The 13484-nt window shown below is 40.7% G+C and overlaps 1 protein-coding gene across 5 annotated transcripts in view; it reads left to right on the plus strand.

Moving 5' to 3' along the window:
* LOC126457583 (uncharacterized) overlaps positions 1 to 13484 on the plus strand; it is a 273738-nt gene that overhangs the window by 138273 nt on the left and 121981 nt on the right. The window lies entirely within an intron of this gene.

Consider the following 13484-nt stretch of genomic DNA (forward strand, 5'->3'; position numbering starts at 1 on the left):
AGTGTGCGCTGATATGAAACTTCCTGGCAGATTAAAACTGTGTGCCCGACCGAGACTCGAACTCGGGCAGAGTTCGAGTCTCGGTCGGGCACACAGTTTTAATCTGCCAGGAAGTTTCAATTGCCGAGATGTTTGACGTCTATTGGGATTTCTTGCCGCACGCACTGTTTATGAAATCGAAGTGCATTCTTCCTACACTCTCCATAAACCATGAGCATTTCGGCTTTTTCTGCGCTGGTAAATCCCACCGTCCACTCGCGGTCCGCAGCTTAGACTGTAACGCACTGACTGACTAGCCGGGTGTAATGCACTCAAGGAACACACAAGCACATTGTAAGCAAACATAACAATATATTTCGGACAATCCCTTCTTAAACGATGGCTCCAGTATGAGATCCACATCCTCTCCAAGTTCTATCCTTTGCGGTTTGTGCCGGCTAATGATGGGTCAGTGATACATTGTGACCCTTGTTGAATGTCCGAAAACAGTGAAACATGTATTTTTTATTTCTAAATGAATAACAAAATTTAAATTTTCATAGTTTTATCTTTATAAATGCTTTCATAATAAAATATTTTCATAATAAAATCTCATCCCTATTTCACTTCCTTAGGTTTAGTTTCCAAAACCGCTGAGACACTTGATTTTTCAATTGTGACCGAGATGTCAAATACCAATGTTAACAGATGTAGCTTTAAAAATACTTTAGTAGTGCTTTAATAATGGTATATTGGCACAAAAAGATTTCATCCACTATTTCATCCACGTAGGAATAAATTCCCAAAACGCAGAAACAAGTATTTCTCCTGACCGAGAAACCAATTTAGTAGATCTAGCTTCAAAATTCCATTAATAGCAACATTTTTCAAACAGCCCTTCGTCTCCTATTTCACCCCCTTACAGTTGGAATTTAGAAAAATCCCTTCTTAAGTGATGCCTACACTATAAGGTCCACAACTTCTCGAGATTGAAAGTTTATAACCTTAGCGGTCCGCCGATGAACCATGGACCTTTCCGTCGGTGCGGAGGCTTGCGTGCCTCAGTGATACAGATAGCCGTACCGTACGTAGGTGCAACCACAACGGAGGGGTATCTGTTGAGAGGCCAGACAAACGTGTGGTTCATGAAGAGGGGCAGCAGCCTTTTCAGTAGTTGCAGGGGCAACAGTCTGGATGATTGACTGATCTGGCCTTGTAACACTAACCAAAACGGCCTTGCTGTGCTGGTGCTGTGAACGGCTGAAAGCAAGGGGAAACTATAGCCGTAATTTTTCCCGAGGGCATGCAGCTTTTGTTGTGTTGGCAGAAGAGCCAACACCGTGTTACTTGAGGAGGCCGAAATGCATGCGTTTTAGCTCACGCTGGCTGGCGTGAGGAGGGAAGAACTATACTGACGTGAGGTCTGGAACATGACAAGGAATAAGAATTCATAAAGCGGACGTAATTAGTTTCATACTTAACTTTAATCCATTAGTGATGAACGTCGCTCTTGAAGGTACATGGTTCACAATATCAATATCAATAGTAACTGAATATGGCGCCTTGCTAGTTCGTAGCAAATGACGTAGCTGAAGGCTATGCTAAACTGTCGTCTCTGTAAATGAGAGCACCTGTAGTCAGTGAACCATCGCTAGCAAAGGCGACTGTACAACTGGGGCGAGTGCTAGGAAATCTCTCTAGACTAGACCTGCCGTGTGGCGGCGCTCGGTCTGCAATCACTAATAGTGGCGACACGCGGGTCCGACGTATACTAACAGACCGCGGCCGATTTAAAGGCTACCACCTAGCACATGTGGTGTCTGGCGGTGACTCCACAGCTTTACTGTATAGTTACATGATCATGGCGTCCTCTTGGATAAACTGTTCTGGAGATAAAATAGTCCCCCATTCGGATCTCCGGGAGGGGACTACTCAGGAGGACGTCGTTATCAGGAGAAAGAAAACTGGCGTTCTATGGATGGGAGCGTGGAATGTCAGCTCCCTTAATCGGACAGGTAGGTTAGAAAATTCAAAAAAGGGAAATAGGTTAAAGTTAGATATAGTGGGAAGTTCGGTGGCAGGAGGAACGAGACCTCTGGTCAGGTGACTACAGGGTTATAAATACAAATTAAAATAGGGGTAATGCAGGAGTACGTTTAATAATAAATAGAAAAATAGGAGTGCGGGTAAGCTACTACAAACAGCATAGTGAATGCTTTATTGTGGCCAAGACAGACACGAAGCATATGCCAACAACAGTAGTAAAAGTTTATATGCCAACTAGCTCCGCAGATGACGAAGAGATTGATGAATTGTACGATGTGATAAAGGAAATTATTGGGATAAGGGAGACGAAAATTTAATAGTCATGGGTAACTGGAATTCGATAGAAGGAAAAGGAAGAGAAGGAAACGTAGTAGGTGAATATAGAATGGGGGTAAAGAACCAAAGAGGAAGCCACGTGGTAGAATATTGCACAGAGCGTAACTTAATCATAGCTAATACTTGGTTCAAGAATCATGAAAGAAGGTTGTATACATGGAAGAGGCCTGGAGATACTGACAGGTTTCAGATAGATTATATAATGGTAAGACAGATATTTAGAAACCAGTTTTTAAATTGTAAGACATTTCCAGGGGGAGATGTAGACTCTGACCACAATCTATTGGTTATGAACTGTTGATTAAAACTGAAAAAACTGCAAAAAGGTGGGAATTTAAGGAGATGGGACCTGGATAAACTGACTGAACCAGAGGTTGCGGAGAGTTTCAGGGAGAGAATTAGGGAACGATTGACAAGAATGGGGGAAAGAGATACAGTAGAAGAATGTGGGTAGCTTTGAGAGATGAAATAGTGAAGGCAGCAGAGGATCAAGTAGGTGAAAAGACGAGGGCTAGTAGAAATCCTTGGGTAACAGAAGAAATATTGAATTTAATTAATGAAAGAAGAAAATATAAAAATTCAGTAAATGAAGCAGGCAAAAAGGAATACACACGTTTCAAAATTGAGATTGACAGGACGTGCAAGATGGCTAAGCAGGGATGGCTAGAGGACAAATGTAAGGATGTAGAGGCATATATCACTAGGGGTAAGATAGATACTGCCTGCAGGAAAATTAAAGAGACCTATGGAGAAAAGAGAACCAATTATACGAATATCAAGAGCTCAGATTCAAACACAGTTCCACACAAAGAAGGGAAAGCAGAAAGGTGGAAGGAGTATATAGAGGGTCTATACAAGGGTGATGTACTTGAGGACAATATTATGGAAATGGAAGAGGATGTAGATGAAGATGAAATGGGAGATATGATACTGCGTGAAGAGTTTGACAGATCACTGAAAGATCTACGTCGAAACAAGGCCCCGGGAGTAGAGAACTTTCCATTAGAACTACTGATAGCCTTCGGAGAGCCAGCCGTGACAAAACTCCACCATCTGGTGAGCAAGATTCATCAGACAGACGAAATACCTCAGACTTAAAGAAGAATATAATAATTCCAATCCCAAGGAAAGCAGGTGTTGGCAGATGTGAAAATTACTGAACTGTCGGCTTAGTAAGTCACGGCTTCAAAATACTAACACGAATTCTTTACAGACGAATGGAAAACTGGTAGGATCCGACCTCGGGGAAGTACAGTTTGGGTTCCTTAGAAATGTTGGAACACGTGACACAATATTGACCCCACGACTTATCTTAGAAGATAGATTAAGGAAAGGCAAACCTACGTTTCTATCACAACTCAGAGAAACCTTTTGACAATGTAAACCATAATACTCTCTTTCAAATTCTGAAGGTGGCAGGGGTCAAATACAGGGAGCGAAAGGTTATTTACAATTTGTTCAGAAACCAGATGGCGGATATAATAGTCGAGGGGCATGAAAGGGAAGCAGTGGTTGGGAAGGGAGTGAGACAGGATCGTTGCCTCTCTTCGATATTTTTCAATCTGTATATTGAGCAAGCAGTAAAGGAAACAAAAGAAAAATTCAGAGTAGGAATTAAAATTCATGGAGTAGAAATAAAAACTTTGAGGTTCGCCGATGACATTGTAATTCTGTCAGAGACAGCAAAGGACTTGGAAGAGCAGTTGAATGGAATGGATAGTGTCTTGAAAGGAGGGTATAAGATTAACATCAACAAAAGCAAAACGAGGATAATAGAATGTAGTCGAATTAAATCAGGTGATGCTGAGCGAATTAGATTAGGAAATGAGACATTTGATGTAGTAAATGAGTTTTGTTTTTTGGGGAGCAAAATAACTGATGATGGTCGAAGTAGAGAGGATAAAAAATGTAGACTGGCAATGGCTAGGAAAGCATTTCTGCAGAAGAGAAATTTGTTAACATCCAGTATAGACTTAACTGTCAGGAAGTCGTTTCTGAAAGTATTTGTGTGGAGTGTAGCCAAGTATGAAAGTGAAACATGGACGATAAATAATTTAGACAAAAAGAGAATATAAGCTTTCGAAATGTGGTGCTACAGAAGAATGCTGAAGATTAGATGGGTAGACAACATAACTAATGAGAAGGTACTGAATAGAATGGCGGAGAAGAGAAATTTATGGCACAACTTTGACTAGAAGAAGGGATCAGTTGGTAGGACATGTTCTGAGGTATCAAGGGATCACCAATTTTGTATTGGAGGACAGCCTGGAGGGTAAAAATCTTATAGGGAGACCAAGAGATGAATACACTAATTAGATTCAGAAGGATGTAGGTTGCAGTAGGTACTGGGAGATGAAGAAGCTTGCACAGGATAGAGTAGCATGGAGAACTGTATCAAACCAGTCTCTGGACTGAAGACCACAACAACAACAACATCCTTAGCGGTTTGGGCTAGGCGATGATTAGTCAGTCAGTCAATCAGTTATTCAGGACATTGCCTTTTGTGTATGGAGATTACCGTTAAGCACCATGCAGAATTTACACGTTTCGACTACAAGGAGGACTCCGCTATTTTTGGATGCTAAATGTTGTCCTACTACATAACAGATTAAGGTCGTTTATTTTTTTGGGCCATGTAGGTTATTAAACTACGTCCTTCGAGCGACTGCTTTTCTTCTGATGGGAGTATGTACAGCTTTCGAAGGAAAATCTCTTAAGCTTCTCCGCAAATGATTTATCTGATGAAATACCAACAAATTTAATTAAAGAATGTGATTCTGAGTTAAGTAACATGTTAAGCTATCTGTGTAACCAGTCGTTTATCAATGGAATATTTTCTGAATGGTTGAAATATGCTGAAGTTAAGCCACTGTTTAAGAAGGGAGATAAAGAAATAGCGTAAAATTTCCGTCCAATTTCACTTTTGCCAGCATTCTCACAAATTTTAGAAAAGGTAATGTGCAATCGGCCTTATAACCATCTTATCACAAATAAGGTATTGTCAACGTCGCAGTTCAGATTTCTAAAGAGTTCTGATATCGAGAAGGCTATCTACACTTACAATAAAAATATACTCAATTCATTAGACAAAAAATTGCAGGCAACTGGTTCGTTTTGTGATCTGTCAAAGGCATCTGACTGTGTAAATCACATTATCCTTTTAAGTAAACTAGAATATTATGGTGTAACAGGAGGTGCTGCAGAATGGTTCAAATCTTATATCTCTGAGAGGACACAAAGTTTGATATTAAGAAAGAGACATGTATTAAGCTATCAGGCAACATCCAGCTGAGAACTAACTGCATGTGGGGTCCCTTTTTCTTGTATATATCAATGACCTTTCATCAGCAACATTAGCAGATGCCATGTTTTTTTTTTTGTTTGGTGATAATGCAAACATTGCAATAAATGGCAAATCAAGTGTAGTCTTAGAAAGATCGGCTCATAAAATATTTGTGGACATTAATCACTGGTTCCTAGCCAATTATTTGTCACTAAATTCTGAAAAAACATACTACATGCAGTTCAGAACTTGTAAGGGGTGTCCCACGAGTATATGCCTAACATATGATGACAAGCTGATAGAAGAAGTGGACAGTGTTAAATTCTTGGGATTACGGCTTGATAATAAATTCAACTGGGAGGAGCACACCACAGAACTGCTGAAGCGTCTAAACAAATCTCTATTTGCAGTGCGAATTCTGTTAGACATAGGGGATATAAAAATGAAAAAACTGGCATACTATGCTTACTTTCACTCAGTAATGTCATTTGGGATTATTTTTTGGGTAACACATCAAGCTAAGTTAAAATTTTTTGGGTAGAGAAACATGCAATAAGAGTTATATGTGGTGTGAACTCAAGAACATTCTGTAGAGGCCTGTTTAGGGAACTAAGGATACTAACTACTGTTTCCCAATATACTTATTCCTTAATGAAATGTGACATTAAAACTATATCACTTTTTCAAATCGTAAGCTCAGTTCACGGAATCAATACTACAAATAAGAACAATCTTCACAAGGATTTAAAGTAATTTACTCTTGTACAAAAAGGTGTACATTATTCAGGAACACACATTTTAAATAACTTTTTAAAAAGCTTAACAACCAATAAAATTCAGTTTAAGAGAAGCCTAAAGGATTTATTGGTGGCCAACTGATTTTGTGTGTGTGTGTGTCCGTACAATCTAACTTCTGCACCATTTCAGTGCATTAATGTGTTCATAGTAAATAAGTATTGTAGTAGTTCTATTATGTCTTTATTACCTTATAAATAATTTTTTTAAATTTTAAATTCAGTGCATTAATGCGATCTTAGTAAATGAATGTTTTAAAATGATCCTTTCATGTAGTGTTCATTAAAAAAAAAACCAAAAAAGAACATCATTCCACTTGGAACCTGTGGAAGGTAGATTAGCTCATTTGTTTTAGTTGTAAGTACCTGTCATGTATTATTGCTTTTCTGACATGTTCTACATCGTGAAGTAACTCCTCACAACGGATAAATTGGAATGAAAGTATATCTAATCTAATCTAAATCCGCACTTAAGAACGCGGTTATTGTAACTTGTAGTGATTATAGGTGACAGCACCGCCGAACGAATGAAGGGAATGAAATTTTCACTCTGCAGCGGAATTTGCGCTTATATGAAACATCCTGGTAGATTAAAACTGTGTGCCGTACCGAGAATGTCCGGCAGCTTGCTTTAAAAATTCATTAATGTAAAACTGTGAAAAACATGAAAAGCAGCAACGTTGTACCCATGACTACAACATTAATGAGTCATAATTTGGATCAGTTAACTTATACAAATTCCCGAGTATAGTAATTTGTGTGAAAATGAAATGAAATGATCACGTAGGTTCATTCCTAGGCAAATCAGGTGGCTGACTACGGTTCATTGCTAATGACCTAGGAAAATGCAATGAATTTACAAAGGAGATTGCTTACATAATATTCGTGTGATATACCCTAATATATCGGCCTAGTATGAGGAACCCATATCAAATACGATTAACGGATGATTTTGAACGTATACAACGAAGGACGCAAGAACTGTCACAGGTTTATTTGATCTGCAGGCGAGCTTTAAGAAACCTGAAACAATATACGCTTGAAAATAGACGTCGGCTACACCACGAAAGCCTACCTGCAAAAATTTAAAAAAACAGTTCTAAGTAAGGAGTACTCTACAACTCCGTACGTCTGGCTCTCGTAGGGAACACGAAGACGAGACTAGACCAATTACGGGATGTACAGCAACCATTCTTCTCGCACTCCCTACACAAATGAAACTGGCAGAAGCCCTGATATGTGATACTATGGATAGTACCCTCTACGTTGCACCTCACAGTGGTTTGTGGAGTATAGACGTAAGCACAGATATAGAAACATTTATTTCGGTTATCTCAGCCTATTACTGAATGACAGAAGCATCCACATTCCGTGTTATTCTTGTAACGCACGCAAGATGGGAAGAAATGATAATACAATGTACAATAAAAAGCATTCTCTGCTACGTATTGGCAAAGATTTTCAGGGCATAAATATTGAAACGTTGTCCATCTCCTCAATTCCGAGGTTACGTTTAGAACTTAGTTGCCGACACGAGAGCGTAAACGATTCATCTCCCGCAAAGAATTGTACGAATAACTTCGGGGATTAGTAGTCAATGTGCCGGAGACTTTACGGATATTATCTCCAAAATTCTCTGAAAAGTGTTGAAATAAATTTACCATTGTTTTGATTACGTAATCACGAGAAGAGAATTGTTTCTCTGAGTGCTTGTAACTGCTATTCCAAGATTTCTAGTTAAATACGTCGGAGAACACGGGCAGAAAGTTTTTAAGATTCCATGTCGCCCAAAACAGTCGGTTTTTTGTTTACTTTCTGTACTATTGTACAAAATTAAAAAAAAAAAAAAAAACGCGTTTAGCAACTGTAGACCAAGGTTCAAAGAAAATCATCAAAACATTATTGTTGATTCGGTATCCACGGTAACGATTTAAGCTAAGAACTCCATAAATTCTGACTGTTTTGTGGTCCGGCATCGGTAACTAAAGAGCGGGGGGACGTCTTCCCAATAAGGCAGACATCTTTAGCCGTCACGTGACCATCCTTCGCGGGGCTTCATTGACACCATGGGATCTGGTGAGAGTCTAGCAATTACAATCCTTTCCTTTTCTTCTATATTTGAGATCAGATAAAATATACGACACACCCACGTGGCTCCGTTCACTTTGCCACGAACAAGGTTGCCAACGGAAGATACCTCTAGTTGTAATAATTCGTAATGAAGTATTTCTGAATTAATTACGACAGCCTCAGATTTTTTTTCGGGATGCATACTGCAGGTTATAAAAGGTCTTGGGTGTTGGAACACCGTCGGTGGTGGAGAATGTTCCGATCCGACGCACCCTGTGCGTCAGTCTCCTAGAATATGCCGAAACATCGAATAGGAAGATTCTACAACACTGACACCGAACCAGTGTCTGATAACTTTTAACATTAGTAACAATGATCGGGATTCTCGTGACACAGAGTAAAGTTTGTATAATTTATTTAACGTCTGTTACGCTAAACTCTTACCATAGTATCGTTAATCATGCAGTTGTGAGTGTTTTTAAGTATCTCTTGAAGTGTATAACGTGTTTGTGGGATTGAAGGGACCAGACTGCTACGGCCATCAGTCTATAACGTGTTTGCTGTTCGGTAAATATCGGTGCGTTAATCATGCAGTTATGCGCTTATAATGTAATGTAATAACACATAAAAGGCTCCATAATAGAAATAAAAGAAAGTCAGAAAACCAAATCAAAAATTACGTGCAGAAATTAGTCATACAGGCCAAGATGGACATCTCACAGAAGAATACAATGAAGTAAAGAAAAAGTTTTAAAAAGTTAGTTGTATCTTGTGTTTTACGGAACTTCCTGCAAATTTTCCTTGGAACAGCTATCACTTCTTCATTATCTCTCTTGCACTAGATTCTGAGGAATGTTCTTTCGTTAATCACAAGCGTAGGATTTATGTACGGTATGTCAATCATTATGCCCCACGTTTCTTCATTTGGTGCGAGGAACCTGTCGCCAAAATTTTTAAAATTATTTCTGTTGCACTTTATATATTACGTTGTTTGCTTACAAAAATACACATCTGATCATAACGATGCATGGTTTACATTGTTTATATGAGTTCTTGTTTTTAAGTTTGAGCGACATATGTGAAGTACAACAAAGATATGTTGTAAACTACATGTTGTAGGGTGGCTAGTATTAAGTTTAACCCAGATCCAGATTTCGTCTAGATGTTTGTGATAAACTTCCAAGACATTCTCTAAAACTAGACATTACGACAAAAACATAACGGCCTATGGTTGAAACAAACAGTCCTCGCTCGTATCTCCAGTTTGACACATCATTGAACAGCCCTGACACTGTTTTATAGAATTATGTAATTCTTTCTCTCTTGGGCGGTATGACGAAAATTTCATTCTTTAGTATTGGCGCAGTAAATGGGATGTCCTATCTCCAACACTTGTAGCGCTATATGAAGCACAGAAAGTCAGCCCTAGTGCAAAAAATGGCCTTTTGTTTCAGCGTCTACTACAGTCCCTCTGCAAAGTCGCAAAGTCCTAGGTTGTGCATGTGCGTAGACAAACGGTGCGTTCCTGTGATTATTAAGTAGTGCTGGGTGGGAAGTGGAGGGGGGGGGGGGGGTGAACGAGAGAAGATCCTAGCTACTGGAGACGGCTCTTGGCCTGCTACACTACAGTAAGTTCCTAAGTTCCAAAGGAATTACAGGCTTTGGCTGCTTGCGGGCATTGATTGAAATCAGTGGAGAAACTTGAAAATATGTGCCCAACCGGGATTCGAACCTGGGTCTCTTGCTTACTAGGTAGATGCTCTGACCACTTTTCACCATTCTTTTTCTTTTTTATCTCCCCTGGACAGGACAGGGAACTACAAAAAAAAAGAAGTACTTGCCACCACCACTTGTGTCCCAAAAAAAAGTGACTGCACCTCTTCAGGCGCTGGTGCCTGTCTATGCCTGTCCCAAAACAACTAACACATTTCTAAAAGGGGGTAGGAAAGGAAGGAATTAGAGGAAGAGAACACACAGGGAAGCGATGAAAATGAAAGCAGGAGTGTGGGGACTTCCATTTGTCTACCAGAATACCGTGAGTCGCTCGCGCAATCAGATAGTGGAACATCAAAACGTGTCTTCTCGAAATTTTTATGGAGATTCCGTTTGCAGTTCGTTCAGAGCATCATGTTGGTAAAATAACCATCAGCATCATGCTCTAGTTGGAAGGCGGGTCATGAAAGACACCCCATAGAAAATTTGGAAAGAACTACTTATATCTAGCGTTGTGAACAAGTGTACAGTGTCGTTCATTAAGGTATGTCCAGTAACACTGTTTCGATTTCTTGTCGGGATCAAAAAGGTAGCGGACCGTATGGCCTTGTATCCAATACACAGCGTCAGTTTCCGTTGCCGCGTAATGAATCTCATTTGGGAATAAAAGCGCCTGGAAAGCGATCTGAGAAGGCGTCTGTTGGGTAAGGAGCCTCCAGACTTCAGACGACCGACCACATGAGAATCGGTGGGCGTCTGTGTCGTCCACACCACAGTGAACACACACGGGGTGCGTCAGCGAGGTGGATGCGTTGAAGCGAAATTGGTTAACCCGTTTGCCATTGACTTTGATATACCAAATCGATTTGACGCTGATGTCAAGAAAGCCTGCATGCACTGTCGTTCTTAGACGACGCCATATGATCTGGGGAAACTTGTATTCAATGGGATTGGGGGGCCGACGCATTTGTATTGCGTTGTGTGTCCGATCCATGGAAGCGATAAGAAGTGCAGGACGTAACTTAATTCCAGAAATGATATCTGAAAATGTTAAAAAGGGACGTGGAATGTCTGGCAACATTGTTAACAAGACTGGGGCTGATATGGAGACAAGCGCATATTCATGTAAAAGTAGTTCAGTGAGACTCGCTGGGCAACAGCGCCGGACTTTCAGTTGGTAGCTAACGAAAAGTTCAATAACTCAGTCTGGCATGTGGAATAAGCCAACCTCACAACGCTCCTGTGGAAGGGCAGGGGAGGCATGTTGAACTTTGAATAACATCCCGCTGCAGGGAAAGGATCCCATCGCCATCAACATACAACGGGTGAGGGTAATTTGATATTGACGAATGCCTGACTGAAACCAAGCAATGCCAATGCACCAGGCAGATGTCGAGACCTGGCGAGTGCAGTATGTCGCTGTAACGGCAAAGGGCCGTATGAATATTGTTGTCACCACCCAGGGAAATCTAATCAAGGGTCGTGATGTACTGTGCTGCCTTCTTCAGTCGTGATGCCAACAAAAGGCTGAAAATTTTCATGTCGTTGTTGATTAGAGTGATAGCCCAGTACTGACAGATCTGCGATTGCCCTTTAATCTTGTTTTTGTGTAGCCAATGTAAACAAACATATCTATAGCATGTACAACTTCTTTGAAACGACAATGAAAATGTAATGCGCAGTGAAGAGGACGAACATCTGGCAACAGCATGCACCTTTTAAAACACTTGCGTTCTTGTGAGTACAATTCACTGTTAGAAACTCATGTTTTTTACCTCTAAAATGCTTTTTCCAATTCAACAATTTTTATCATTAGCAAAACACGCAAAATAACCTTGGTCTGAAACTGTGAAAAGACATCTATACTCTTCACTAACAACAACCATGTAAATAAACAATACTCCACCTGAAGATGATGGTGTGGACCATCGAAACACATTGTGGCAAAATAAACAAGTGTCTGACGCAGAAACTTTTTCGTTTGCAGTAGTCACCTTGGTCCAGTTTTTTTCACCTTGAAGAAAAGCATGTACACCTATGCTGTGAAAATCATGATCCTGCTTTCTCAGCCACTGGCGCACGGAATTTTCCAAGGTCTCTGCAATGAGCTTCTTTGAGCGGGCCAAACAGATGAAAGTCTGATAGTGCAAAATCCCTTTTTTTCTGGTCGGTGAATATTTTCGGTAACCAGCGTGCACAAACCTTGGAGTAGTCCAGTTATCTTCATAATGGCCATCACACCGTCTCTATCGTTGGTTACATTTATAGTTACCCGAGAGTCGTCACTGATGATTTGATCGACACACTGAATGTCGTGTGAAGTCAGTGCAGTCGCTGACCCGCGCACTGCGTTGCATCAGCCAACTGTGTTTGCCCTTCAGCTTCACTGCAGCGACGAAGCCATTGTCTAACGGTGCTGACGTCAGTCGTAGCTTCTCTCCATACACCATATTCAGCCTTCCATGAATACAATTGGGCTTTCCACCTTCTGGAGCGAGGAATTCAATCACAGAACGCTGTCTTACGAATACATCAATGTCGGCCATTTTCTAAATTTACGCACTGCAGCCCGGCGGTTGATGTAGGCCGCCGTCACTGGGGTGGTCTGTATCAGAAGGTTTGCCGAAGTGCCCCAAATTCATGATTACTACATTACCTGTTTAATGAAAGAGTAAAAAAATACGAGGCATTACTTTCTGACTCGCCCTCGTACAAATGGGGAGAATATTGTATCTTTTGCCGTTTCCACCTAAGGTCGGAAAAGTTAGTCTTTCACTTATTTTTTCTTAGCGGGACTTGCCTTTTATTTCGTCTTCCCTTCCCTCAACTTCCCGTGGTTTCCTGATTCCACGAACAGTGTTACATTTGATGTTGGAAGCAGCTATCGTCATCCTGTGAATAGGTGCCTTTCCGGACTGGGATGTTTTCCGCAGCCACTTAAGCAGAAAAGAAGTTTCGATTTTTTTACAGTTTCTTGCTGTTTTCAAGATTTTTATTTCGCGCGATATTGTATTCTCCGAAAGTTACATAAAAATTTGTAAATTAATACACGTAGAAATACAAACACTTTTAGTAAAATGTGGTTAGGGGGCTTAATGACAACGATCGTCATGACACTACCCCCATCCCCAACCCCCCCCCTTCCCCCCCCCCTTCACCGCCCCACAGCCGCGCATCCGGCCGAAGTGGCCGTGCGGTTAAAGGCGCTGCAGTCTGGAACCGCAAGACCGCTACGGTCGCAGGTTCGAATCCTGCCTCGGGCA

The sequence above is a fragment of the Schistocerca serialis genome, chromosome 2 (genome assembly GCF_023864345.2).
Source record: "Schistocerca serialis cubense isolate TAMUIC-IGC-003099 chromosome 2, iqSchSeri2.2, whole genome shotgun sequence".
Taxonomy (NCBI): Eukaryota; Metazoa; Arthropoda; class Insecta; order Orthoptera; family Acrididae; genus Schistocerca; species Schistocerca serialis.